The following is a 12,354-nucleotide window of genomic DNA, read 5'->3' on the forward strand; positions in this document are numbered from 1 at the left end:
TAAGTCTATGTTTTAATTTGCCAGAATATTATAGACAAGTTATTTCCAGCAGAATGCTCTGTGACGTTACAGTATTCTGCTTCCCTTCTCAGCAAACTACAGAGAGAGGGAGAGGAGCTGACGTTGATAAAATACATTGGTGAAGGGCAAACAAGAACATCAATTACATATCAATTTAGTCATAGTCAATAATATAGGCCAGCGGGGAGGGTAATTTGAGTTTTGAGTTTTGCGACCTTGTGCTAGAGATACTACTCCTGGGGACATGATTACGTGTACGCTACCGACATTTACTTACCTCATTTCCTCCCTACTTTGCTCAACGGTGTCTGATACTCCTCAGATTGTAAAAGCACGGTTCTACGTCATACATCAGCCAGCTGGAAATGACTGTTATAGGTCTTTTCATTCTGCCTTATTTTTTTATCAGTCACATTCATCAGAAGCAAATTTCTTCCATAACAACATGTTAATAAGATTTCTTATTTAAGAAGTTACATTTTTCTTCTCTAACCTGCTAACCTATCTTTGGCATTTCTCTTCTTTTCCTTCTATTATTGCTAACACATCTTTGTTGCTTTCCTTTTTTACTCTGCTAATTTCTTGCTTTCTTCTTCATATTTACACTCAGAAAGCTTCTAATTCCTTTTTATTGTTATACTGTAGCGCCTATATTTCTGCTCTTTGTATGCGTATTTTTTCAGTTCTTTTTAATCGCCTTCTCTACATTTTTTTCTTTAAAAAAAATCAAGATGATTTCAAATGCAACTGTAAAGCAATTTTTGCCAATGCTTTCTTCTCCCTTTGTTTATTGATGACAATAATGAGGATAGAGCACTGAAATTAGGTAAAGCAAGCCTCAGCTAGCACGAGCCTCACTGAAATTTAAAAAAAAGCAAGCCTCAGTTAACGTGAGCCTCACTAAGATTAAGGAAAGCATGAGCCCTCGTGAGCAACGATTACAAAATGGTCATTCCCAATCCAGAGTTCTATTCATTTGAATAAATTGGATATATATTCTAATATTAAAAAGAAAATGCATTTTTATAGGAAACCCATCTATTCTAGAATTGCTTTGATTGAACAAAATTTAAACGCTCTAATTTCAGTTTGATGTTTCTTGTTTACTAAAACTTAGCGTCATTTTTCAGCAGCGAGGCTATGTGAGACGTGAGCTTATAATTTAAAAGTGGAATTCGAACCATCGTAATACATTCAATGCTTTCCCAACGTCAATCGACCTGGAAACCACTTTCACCAAAATTATCCGCACTAGCCACTAAGACAGCGGGCAGGGTAACTTGAATTTTGAGTTTTATGACCTATGCAAAACCTAGGTTATGAAGAAAGGGGCCCACTATTTAAGATGGGCTTGGAACCACGACCGGTGCAATTTCATCCAAGATCAACCATTACGGAATAGGCTGTTCCCCACCATCCTATCTCGCCTCCAAGAGAATTGGATTTCTAAACCATAGTAACAATTTCAAATACTGATATTTGTGTAGCTCTTATGATCCAACAATTGTACGGTATATGGGACATTCAGAGCACAAAGGAATGAAGTCCTCTTTGAGTCAGTTTGAACATATGCTATCTTTAAGGTCTTTATCTGAAGGCTGACGAGGCACGGTGGCTCAGTGGTAGAGCGCTTACCTCTGAGGTGTGGGGTCCCCGGTTCGGTCCCCGGCCAAGTAAGTTTGTGGTGGACAAGATCATGCTCACAGGTTTTCCCGGGTTACTCCCATTTCCTCCCACTCTCTCATTTCCACCAATTCTTCCATCTTCATTCACTTGCTTTAGTCATACTCTCCCTTAGCGTAGTGGGCATAATCGTGGGACGTTAAACTAAAATTTTATTTCTGTCTGAAGCTTCTTTTAGGGATTAAATGATTAATGTCCAGATATTGTAAATTGCAGTGTTAACTTTTCCATGTCCATAAGCTTTTCATGTACTTAAACTGCATATCTCCTTTTCTTACAATTTTGGTAATTGGACTTGAATCGTTTATGTACTGAACGCCCCATATGACTTTCATTCTTTCTTCCATCTATGTTCTACTTAGTACTGTATCTTCTCTATAGTAAGACTATCCATAGCTTTGGATTGATTATTTTAACAAAAGAAACAAAAGAAAAGAAATGCTGGAGGACGAAGAGGAAGGAAGGAAGGAGAGCATACAGAAATTCTACAGACAGAGAAGAACAGTTACAGCAAGAAGGAGTTAGAGAAGGAAGAACGCAGGAAGAGGAAGAGAGGGAGAAAGAAGAATGAAGAGGATGAGAGTGGAAAATGGCATGGTATAGAAAGTATGGGAGAAGGAACGGAGAAACTGAAGATTTTATTGAAGAATGGAGGGGTCAGAACTTATAGAAAGAGTGGATAAAATTTATTAAGATCAATAAAGAAAAAGAATAGAAAAGGAACTAAAAAGATTAACGAAGAGGAAGAAAGAATCATCTACAGGGTATGGTGTAAGGACTGCGATATGTCATATATAGGAGAGACAGGAAAGAGAGTGAAAGCAAGATTAAAACAACATGAAGATGATGTTAGGAGGAAGAAAGATACCAATGCCATATATAAACATGTTAAGGAGACGATTCATGGAATTAATTGGGATAAGACGGAAGTATTGGAGATGGAGAAAAGAATGATAATAAGGAAGTGGAAAGAAGCAGATTGGATAAAGAAGTAGGAAGAAATAAACTGATGAACTGGACAGGAGGCTTACTTATTAATGAATTATGACAAGGAAGTTTGGATAGCATAGAGAAGAAGAAAATAAAAAAAAGCCCTTATAAGAAACAAAAATGGTAGAACGTGATAGTTGGAAAGTGAACAAGAAGACTTACGGGATTGGCTGAAGGCCTCAGCAAATAGAAGAGGAAAAAAAAGTACAACAATAACTATATACGAGGGGAAGTCAAATGAAAACCATAATTATTTTTTTTAATATTATTTATTGGTCACACAGGGTACAGAAGTAAATCACTTTTCAACATAGTCCCCTCCTCGTTCAATGCAAGTCCGCCAGCGCTTCGGAAGAGCCTGAATACCTGCAGAAAAAAAGTCTTTTGGGCGACGGCGCAACCACTCGTGCACCGCGTTGCGTACCTCTTCATCGGAGTGGAACTTCCTGCCGCCCATTGCTTCTTTGAGCGGACCAAACAGATGGAAATCGCTCGGTAATGCTGATGGTAATGCATGGTAATGCACGGTAATGCTGATGGTAATGCTGATGGTAATACACCCATGTTTCGTCACCAGTGACGATTCGTGACAGGAAGGCATTACCGTCACGTTCAGCACGCCACAAAAGGTCTTCGCACGCATCAACACGTCGCTGTTTCAGTTCAGGCGTCAGTTGTCGGGGCACCCATCTTGCAGACACCTTATGAAACTGGAGAACATCATTCACAATATGATGTGCCAATCCATGACTCATGTGTACACATGCTGCAATTTCGTCTATTGTCACACGGCGGTTTTCCAAAACGATGACTTCAACGGCTGCAATGGTCTCTGGAGTCACTACGCGCCGAGCCTGGCCGGGGCGTGGAGCATCGGCCACAGACGTAACACCATTTGCAAATTTCCGGCACCATTCATAGATTTGTGGCTGTGACAAACACGCATCTCCATACTGAACCTTCATTCGCCTAAAAATGTCAATCGGTTTCACACCTTCACTTCGCAAAAACCGAATCACAGAACGCTGCTCCTCGCTGGTGCATGTGGCTAGTGGGGCTGCCATTTTGGAACTGTTGTTGCGCCGGTGTTTGTGCATCTGCCGGCTGCTGCCACCTAGGAGACATCCGGCATACTATCGTAAACAGGCATGCCAACTTACAGCTCACTGGCGCCATATGCGGATTTTTATTTCTACTTTTATGGTTTTCAGTTGAATTACCCTCGTATATGTCTGTTAAAAGAATTTAAATGTTTTGATAATAATGACTATATATATATATATATATATATATATATATATATATATATATATATATATATATATATATATATATATATATATGTGTGTGTGTGTGTGTGTGTGTGTGTGTGTGTGTGTGTGTGTCTGTATTTTCAATTATTTTCGATATTGCCTTAAGAAGAATATGTTAGATATCCGAAATCTTTTTTATAAATTTAAAAAAAAAAAGTGTTTTAAGCTTTGGTCAGTGTTTCTTTTGTTAAAATGTAGCTTCTCATATTTAATGTTGATATATTAATATATTAATGTATTTCTATATGATTATATATAAATATATTTAATATTTTTATATATTAAATATGAGAAACTGCTGTACTTTGTAGAACGTGGTTAGAAGGAGGAATGAAGGTCATATGGGTCGTTTAGTGCATAAGGGATGCAAGTCCAATTACCAAAATTGTGAGAAAAAGAGATATAAAGTTTAAATAAATTGAACGCTTAAGGACATGAAAAAGTTAATACTGTGTTATTTACAATATTTAATATTTGATAACATTTGGAGATTAACGTTGTTCAACACACCTAAAACAACTAACAACTAGAACTTCTCAGTAACTGACAGAAGCAAATTTACCGCGAAATTAAATCTCCTGCCAAATAAGATCAGAAAGAGAAACAGAGAGAGAGAGAGAAAAAAAATCTTGGGAAGCATAGAGCGAATTTCAGGATCTGTGTTGTTCTTCCCCACCATTAACAGCTCGATAACCGTGGTAGTAGTGGTTTTCACCCTCTAACACCCCTGATCCGACCCGAGCGTCCGTATCTACGGAAATGGACATATATTCTCCGTTGAGTTTCCTCCGCTCTCGGCGTTCCCTTATCTCTTCCTCAGTCGGTTGCTAATCTGCTTCACTAGATTTGCTCAAAGTTTTCGCACTTACGAGCGGAAGTCAGGGAAATTTGGCTTCAGATGTTCACAGCCGGCTAATAACGTTGTGCATCAGACGAGTTAAGGTCGGTTGCCCGCACTGAGAATTTGCTAACTATATATTTTGTTATTACTAGTAGATATCTCTTCGTCATTAACGGTAATCTTATTCTTCATCGATTAAGAATAATCGAGGTTGCATCTGACAATAGGTATGATTCTTGTAGAAACATCAAAACACTACTATTCTTTTCTTCTGTGTAAAATGTCATTATTTCTGTTTCTGGAGATGTAAACTATCATTAAAACTCCTCTCCTTTTTTAATGATTTTAAAGATAACAATTAAGATGTAGAATTTCAATATTATTATTCGATTTTACAAATATACGTCAGTTAGATCAGCGTTTTTCATTCTTTCTTCAGTGTTTGGCACAGTAACTGTGTAATTGAAAATCCCTGCAAAAATAGATCTACTTTTTCATTGGTAATGTCAAGTTCTTGATATTTTTTATCATAAGAAAATTTCTATGTATAGAATATATTCCACAGAATTACAACCGACTAATTATCAAATAACGAAAACAGATATGAAAAATATATAGGGTGTTCCATACAGGACACCGGATTTGATTTTTTTTTTTAAAAGGCGAAGCTTTATGGAAATTCTTATATTGTTACATAACATATTCAATTTCATAAAAATATCTCATTTACGTATGAAATGCAATGGTTAAAACTATGCCCATCTCCACTGAGTTTCCATGCATTTACACGTTCCACAAAATTATTGATAACTTTCTTGCACATGTCTGCCATGCCTTCAATCATGCCTATGATCTCCAGCTTCAGCTGCAAAAGAGTGAGTAGTTTGTTGCTGTACATCTGTAATTTCACAAGGCCCCATAAGACGAAATCACAGATTGTAAGGTGACATGACTTCAATAACTACTTTGGTAAAATATCTTTACAATAAGAATACGCTGGTCAGCCGTAAACTGCTTCATGACTAAAAATCAAAATAAACGAGTTAAAACAATTGAATCTACATTAATTGAACTGACAACGGTGAACAAGAATGGTAAGAATAGCTCTGCCTACTTCGAAACCCAAAACATTATTACTTCGGAATACATTATAGAATAATGTTTTAGTAATAAACTCTTCTTCACAAAACGTGCCTTATATTCTGTAATGGGAACCCCATCAGGAAGTCGCGGTCGGAAAGAGGGATTGCCTCCGTTACGATCTACTTCTTCAAAGTTGCCGACCTTTCGCCGAGGCGGCAAGCGGTCGAAAATCGTAAAATAAAATGCCCTTTGCCGACTCTTTGCCGACTGTTGCCAACCGTTAGAGTCGGCAAAACAGTCAAAAAGGCCTCTTTTCGACGTCGGCGCCGGCGCATTTACTGCGCCTTTACGGCTGTTTGCCGACTGCTGGGCAAGGCAACTATTCGTCGCGGTCGAAAATCGCGCGGAAAGACGCCTATGTCGGGCGTCGGTAATCCGACCGCGGCATCTGGTCGCCATGGACAAATTGTCCGACTATGGGCGGCAGGATCCTAATGGGGAAGCTGCATAATTAGTTTTAATGTCGTTACTTTCTCCTGGCACACCAGTGGTTCTCTCGCGGCACATCGCTTGAAAGTAGCTGAGTTAATGATAACTGAGTTCGTTTTTGGAAGCTAATATTAAATGATAAAACCAAAACTTCCTTCGTATATTAACTCTGTGTGTACAAAATCTTCAAATTACTTGATGGATCATCAAGTTTAATCATAGTGCAGAGGGTTAAAGGTTAGGGATCGAGTTTGTTGTTTGAGGTGCTGCATGTAGTTGATCCTAAAATATGGACAAATATCGCTTCCCCATGTATTTCTATGGGAGCAATTATGGATATCATTCTTGTTTGATAGACTACCCGCAGTGTTGTTGAGATTAGCGGGTTAGTACAATGCTCAGGATGCACTAATCTGTCCGTTAAAATAAAACTAAATTACTTTCTGGACGACAAATCTAGAGATTAAATATTTTCTATTATCAGATATCCATTCACGTAACTAATGTTTTTGAGCGCAGAATGGAAGTTAACGTCAATTTTCACGTTGTTTACAATGTGATGCTGTTACCTGGTTTCACTAATGGGAGTTTCAAATACCATACAAGGGTTATCCAGGAAAACGAAAGTAATTTCAGCAATAATTAATAAATAGTAGTGCCTATTAGAAGAGAACGAAACATGTTTTAATGTTGGTTGGAAAGTAACTTCAACTTCGTAATCCTTGACTGATTTCAGCAATTAGCGCATAGAGCTGATTCCTAACCTTGCAAAGAAAGCACATACTATGTTCCATGAAACTTTATTTATTTAAAGGAAAGTCACCATGAAACATGTTTCATAACCTTGGGGTGTTTTGAAACTGTTATATATTTAACATGTTCAAAGCGTTAGAAAGTGATTTGACAGAATAACTGAAATATTAACTTCTGATGATCTTTGAGTATGAGTTTTAATCAAATAAATCAATCAAGAAATAGTTTCGTTAACAAATCAATCCCTTTAACACTTTTTTTCTTTATAACATTTTTTGTTTTCAGGATTCTGCATCATCGGAGGTGCATTATAGTGCGCGTTAAGTGCCGTGTGTGTTTATGACTTTTGGACTTAAAGGTGATCATTAAACTAAAACATGAGTTGCAGAATTTCCTCATTTCAGAGAGGTAAGTACATCTCAAGATTTTCAGTATATTTTTTTCTAGATTTAGAGCCCACAAAGACCAGAGGGTTTTAAAATGGAAGAAGAGTGGACAGAAATTGGCTTCTATTGTGTTTATTTATGGTGTTTTGCACTGGTGTTCATTGTCTCTTAATATAAGCTTTTTATACTCATAATAAGATAAGATTCTGGGACAAGACCAAGAATAGAAATATGTCTGCACATGTCTGAAATTGAACCTAGGATCACACATGCCGAAGATACCCACACTTTCTAGTTAGCTAACCAATCCACCACTGGCATCAGAGTTCTTATAGGCTTGAGCTGCTCCAACGCCATCTGTTAGCGACCTGTTGAAGTAAGTCCAACGTAGCTACGAACATATGGTTAGCGTACTGCGTCGTTCTGTCTCGCCTAACAGGCATATCAGGAGCTTTCTGGACCTAATGGCCATCACTTCTTTTATTAACGTGACTCCCCAGTTTGTCTCACGACGGCGGGTGGAGGACGAAAATTGGGAACCCCACGGACTCGAGTCCAACACCCTAACCACTAGACTACGGTGTGCCTATCTAGTTAGCTACATGGGATAATCTTATAAAACTGTATATTACAGTAGCAAAACTAGGGATTTGCAAAACCGGTTTTTATAAAAACCGAAACGGGTTTCCAGAAAAACCGAAATCTAAAAAAAACTGACATTTCGATTTTCTCCAAAACCGGTTCGGGTTTCCGCCGAAATTGGATTCGGTTTTCGCAGAAAGCGGTTCGGCTTTCACCGAAACCAAACAAAACTATTTCTGTGGAAACGGAATCGGTTTCCTGAAAACCCTATTCTGGTCAGAAAGAGAACCAATTTTGGAAAAAACGGAACCGGTTTTGAAGAAAACCGAAACGGGATCCGGTGTAAAACCAAACCGATTTTTGGAGAAAACCAAAACCGATTTCAGTAAAAAACCGAACTGGTTTTGGTGAAAACCGGTTTTTGAAAATTTTCCAAAGCCTGCTTCGGTTTTTTCTACCGGAAAACCGGTTTTCGTGCCCACCGCTGGGTACATGGTTAAAGTAGCCACACATTCGAGACCATCAATACAATTCATGGCTGATATGAAAGTAAGCATCACTCGTCCATGCAGTTACGGAACTGTTGTGACCCTAAAGCAATCAGTTCCCTGACCCACAATATCTGATGAACCCGACAGACCCGGACGGAATCGGGATCCAGAGTAACCCTTTCTGACCTGAACAGACCCGTGACCCGGAGACAACGAAACATCGTCATACACATGAAGAATACGTGTAAAGGATATTATAATGTAGATATACTTCTAACAAACATGATTTTTTTCCCTCTCTATCCCTTCTTACTCAAGCTATGATTTTCCTTTCGCTTTTTGTTTGTGTGCGTCTGTGTATATCAAAGCATTGCACTGAAATATAACTGCAAGGTATATATCACCGTAATAACATGTGAGAATAAAAAAAGAAGAAAAGGAACACAATTATGTTATCAGGAATCGTCCAAACTTAATCGAACGAGTCTGTAAAATTTGTGTCAGATATTAAAGATACAGCTGAAATCAAATAGTGTTTTGCTCAATCTTTTTATATAGTCTGTGTTCAAACACTACAGTATACGGAGACTAGTAAATATCAAACTAAGCTTGAAATGTTTAAGACCTGGTACCCTCATTAAGAAATATCAAACACGTTAGGATTTGAGTTTCATAATTAATCCATTATTAATATTGTAGAGGTGATATTTCAGCTGTTTTGGGGTTTGTCTGAGTCAGACCTTTTCTCAAAAATGAGAGCCAAAAGCAGGTGACCCGGATAAAAGCCATGGCATAGGTGACCCGTGACATTTCTACTTTTATGACTCAACACTTACAGGAAGCGATGTAGTTAGCATTACGCTCCAGGCGTCTTTGTTTTCTTAGTTGATAGAAATTTTAAAAAACCACGGGTATTTGTACAACAGTAAAGCGGAAGTATATAAAGATATAGAAGGTAACTGCAGGTATATACGCCACTGCTGCTAAGTACGCTAAGTGTTCACTACTGGGACGAAATCCGCTAGAATCTGCCTCCAATATGTGCCACGGTCTTGGACAAGTCCAATTTGACAAATACTCCGGGAGAGAGCGCTGAGATCGCCACGCCGTGCAGTGTTGACTGCTTCGAGAAGGTTCCGTGGAAGGACTTTATTATTTCAATAGAGGTAAGAATCAGTTATTAGTACCATGCTAAGAACATTGCCGATTGTTTACAGCAATGTACAGCTTGTTTCGTGTCCGTCTAGGAACACTTTGTTTTGTAAGTGTAATTCCAATACTTGTGATTCCATGGCTACTAAATCAATACCAAGCATGGTGCAGCGAAATACGCCAGGGCTTGTGCAGGACTGACTGCAGATGACAAAGATGTTTTCATTTGTCTGGAACTTCATTTCAGCTTTGGAGATTATCGTTTTTACATTTTATCTTTTTATCTTCATCTTGCACTTTGGTTATCCTATTTTTTGCTTCAGTCATGTTGTGTAGTAATATTTGAGTTCCTATAATACAGATGATGTAATCAGTTGCAAGATTTATTACAGGTTTCTAGTAGTATCCTTGACTTGGCGTAATTACCTACACGTGTTGGTAAATGCACCACTCTGTAACACTTTTTTCTTTTGCCTTGGGTAGAAACGAGAAGTGAATCGCATCATTGATACATTTTTTTTTCTACACGCAGAAAAGACTACTCTGCAACGCACAAGTTTTGTTCTTTGTGCTTCATGGAAACTAAGGCCATAAAAAATTCAACACCGGCGTATTTACCTACACCTACCTTATTTACAACTGCCAGGAATCGAACACGGGCCAACGGTTGATAGACAGACACATTACAATATATATATATATATATATATATATATATATATATATATATATACAGTGAAACCTCTACTAACGGACACCTCTGTAAAGCGGACACCTCCCGTAACGGACATATTTTGTAATCCCCAAACACTGTAATAGGAAAAAAACATATTGGCAAACTTCTCTAAAGCGGATACTCTCTAGTACGGACAAGGACAGTCTTTTCTGTCTTTTATAGGTATTATTTACCTCCGTATTACGGACACTTTCTCTAGAAACAAGTTTAAAGTATAGTAAAAATCATTTTTTCATATATGTGTCACCAAGGAAGCAATGTGACATTTAGCTTCTTCCTCAACTGTGCTCAGCAACCCAGATGAAGCGTCTCTGTTTAACAACACTCTCATGTCTTTTGCTTGCATCCCACTCCCACCCAAGCTGTTTTAGACACAAAAGTGATTGATAATTGTCCGCCGTTTGGAATGACATGTTATTCTACTGTCCCGCTGGAATCTCTAACCAAGCACGTTTTTTTTTTTTTTTTTGCCTGCGGGCACGCATATTGTCCCAAAAAAGATACTACTGGACTGTAATTAACTGCAAATAAAAGCAACATACTGAAAACGTATAAAGTAATAAGTGTAAAGTGCAGAGAGCTATATCATCTTATTTCCATGTTATCCCTCGAACATAGAGTATTGGACGGCGGAGGATAATGCAGGTACAGTAATATTTTGGCAACATTTGTAAATATATGATTCATGCAAAAAATATTTGTTTCGAATTGCATATTACCTTGTTTACTCATTTACGTAAGAAAATATTGAAACCTCCCTAAGGCGGACACCTCTCTATAGCGGACAAATTTTTATTCCCCATGGCTGTCCGCTTTAGAGAGGTTTCACTGTATATATATATATATATATATATATATATATATATATATATATATATATATATATATATATATATATATATATATATATATATATATATATATGAGAACTACTATTATACAAGTCTCTAAACTACGACTGCACCATTAATTCACTGGATACACAGACCAGATTTCAATATTAATCCTATTTTCCTTCAGAATAGCTCGATTATAGTACTACATATATACCCTAACTAACTATTGGCGTGACAGCCCTTTCTGGGCCTGAGCCGCTCCAACGCCATCTGTTAACGATCGGCTGAGTTACGTCCAGCCTAGTGACGAAATGCGGTCAGTGCGTCGTGTCACTCCAATAGGCGTATGAGGAACTTTCTCGATCTAGTGGACATCTCGTTTTTTTTTTTATTCACGTGACACCCCAGTTTGCCTCATGACTCTGGATGGACGTCGCAAACGCTCTAACCAATAGACTACGGAACCCCATCATATATATATATATAAATGATAAATGTAATTATGATCTAGCAGTGGAAAAATATATTGCTAATTAATTTTAATTTCTTGTTTTTTTTTCATTTCCATACTCATTGTCAAATAAAACAAAGAAAATTAAACGAATAAAGAACTGTTTAAAAAAATAATCGAAGTAATAAAGAATCGAGACGGGTGAATAAAAATGCATATTGAAACAGCGGCGCAAATCTGTCTTCAACATGGTAAGACCGTTCCCATATTTTTTTTAAGGCGATGTTCAAAAATTTATGAAGTCGAAAAACCATGTTCTGGAGGATTAGGGGAGCAGAGTTGTCTTCAACATTGGGAGGTGAGCATACTTGAGGCTTATTCTGGGGAGGCATCAGTTTCATCTCACTTTTCTTTGTGGCAATCACTGGCCTCACCATTTTTTTTTTTTTTTTTTTGGTCATTAACAGTGTTCCGAACAACAATATTTCCAACCCCTTCGTAAACGTAACTGAATTTAAAGAATGAAGGAAAGGTTGCGGTTTCCGAA

At 37.7% G+C, this 12,354-nt stretch overlaps 1 long non-coding RNA gene across 1 annotated transcript in view; it reads left to right on the plus strand.

Moving 5' to 3' along the window:
• Positions 1–12,354, plus strand: part of LOC145692932 (uncharacterized) — a 304,566-nt gene that overhangs the window by 144,356 nt on the left and 147,856 nt on the right. Inside the window, exon 2 of the long non-coding RNA XR_014132669.1 lies at positions 7,459–7,581. This is a non-coding gene — a long non-coding RNA (uncharacterized LOC145692932). The remainder of the gene's footprint in view (positions 1–7,458; positions 7,582–12,354) is intronic.

This window comes from Thermobia domestica, chromosome 8, assembly GCF_964235325.1.
Source record: "Thermobia domestica chromosome 8, izTheDome1.hap1.1, whole genome shotgun sequence".
Taxonomy (NCBI): Eukaryota; Metazoa; Arthropoda; class Insecta; order Zygentoma; family Lepismatidae; genus Thermobia; species Thermobia domestica.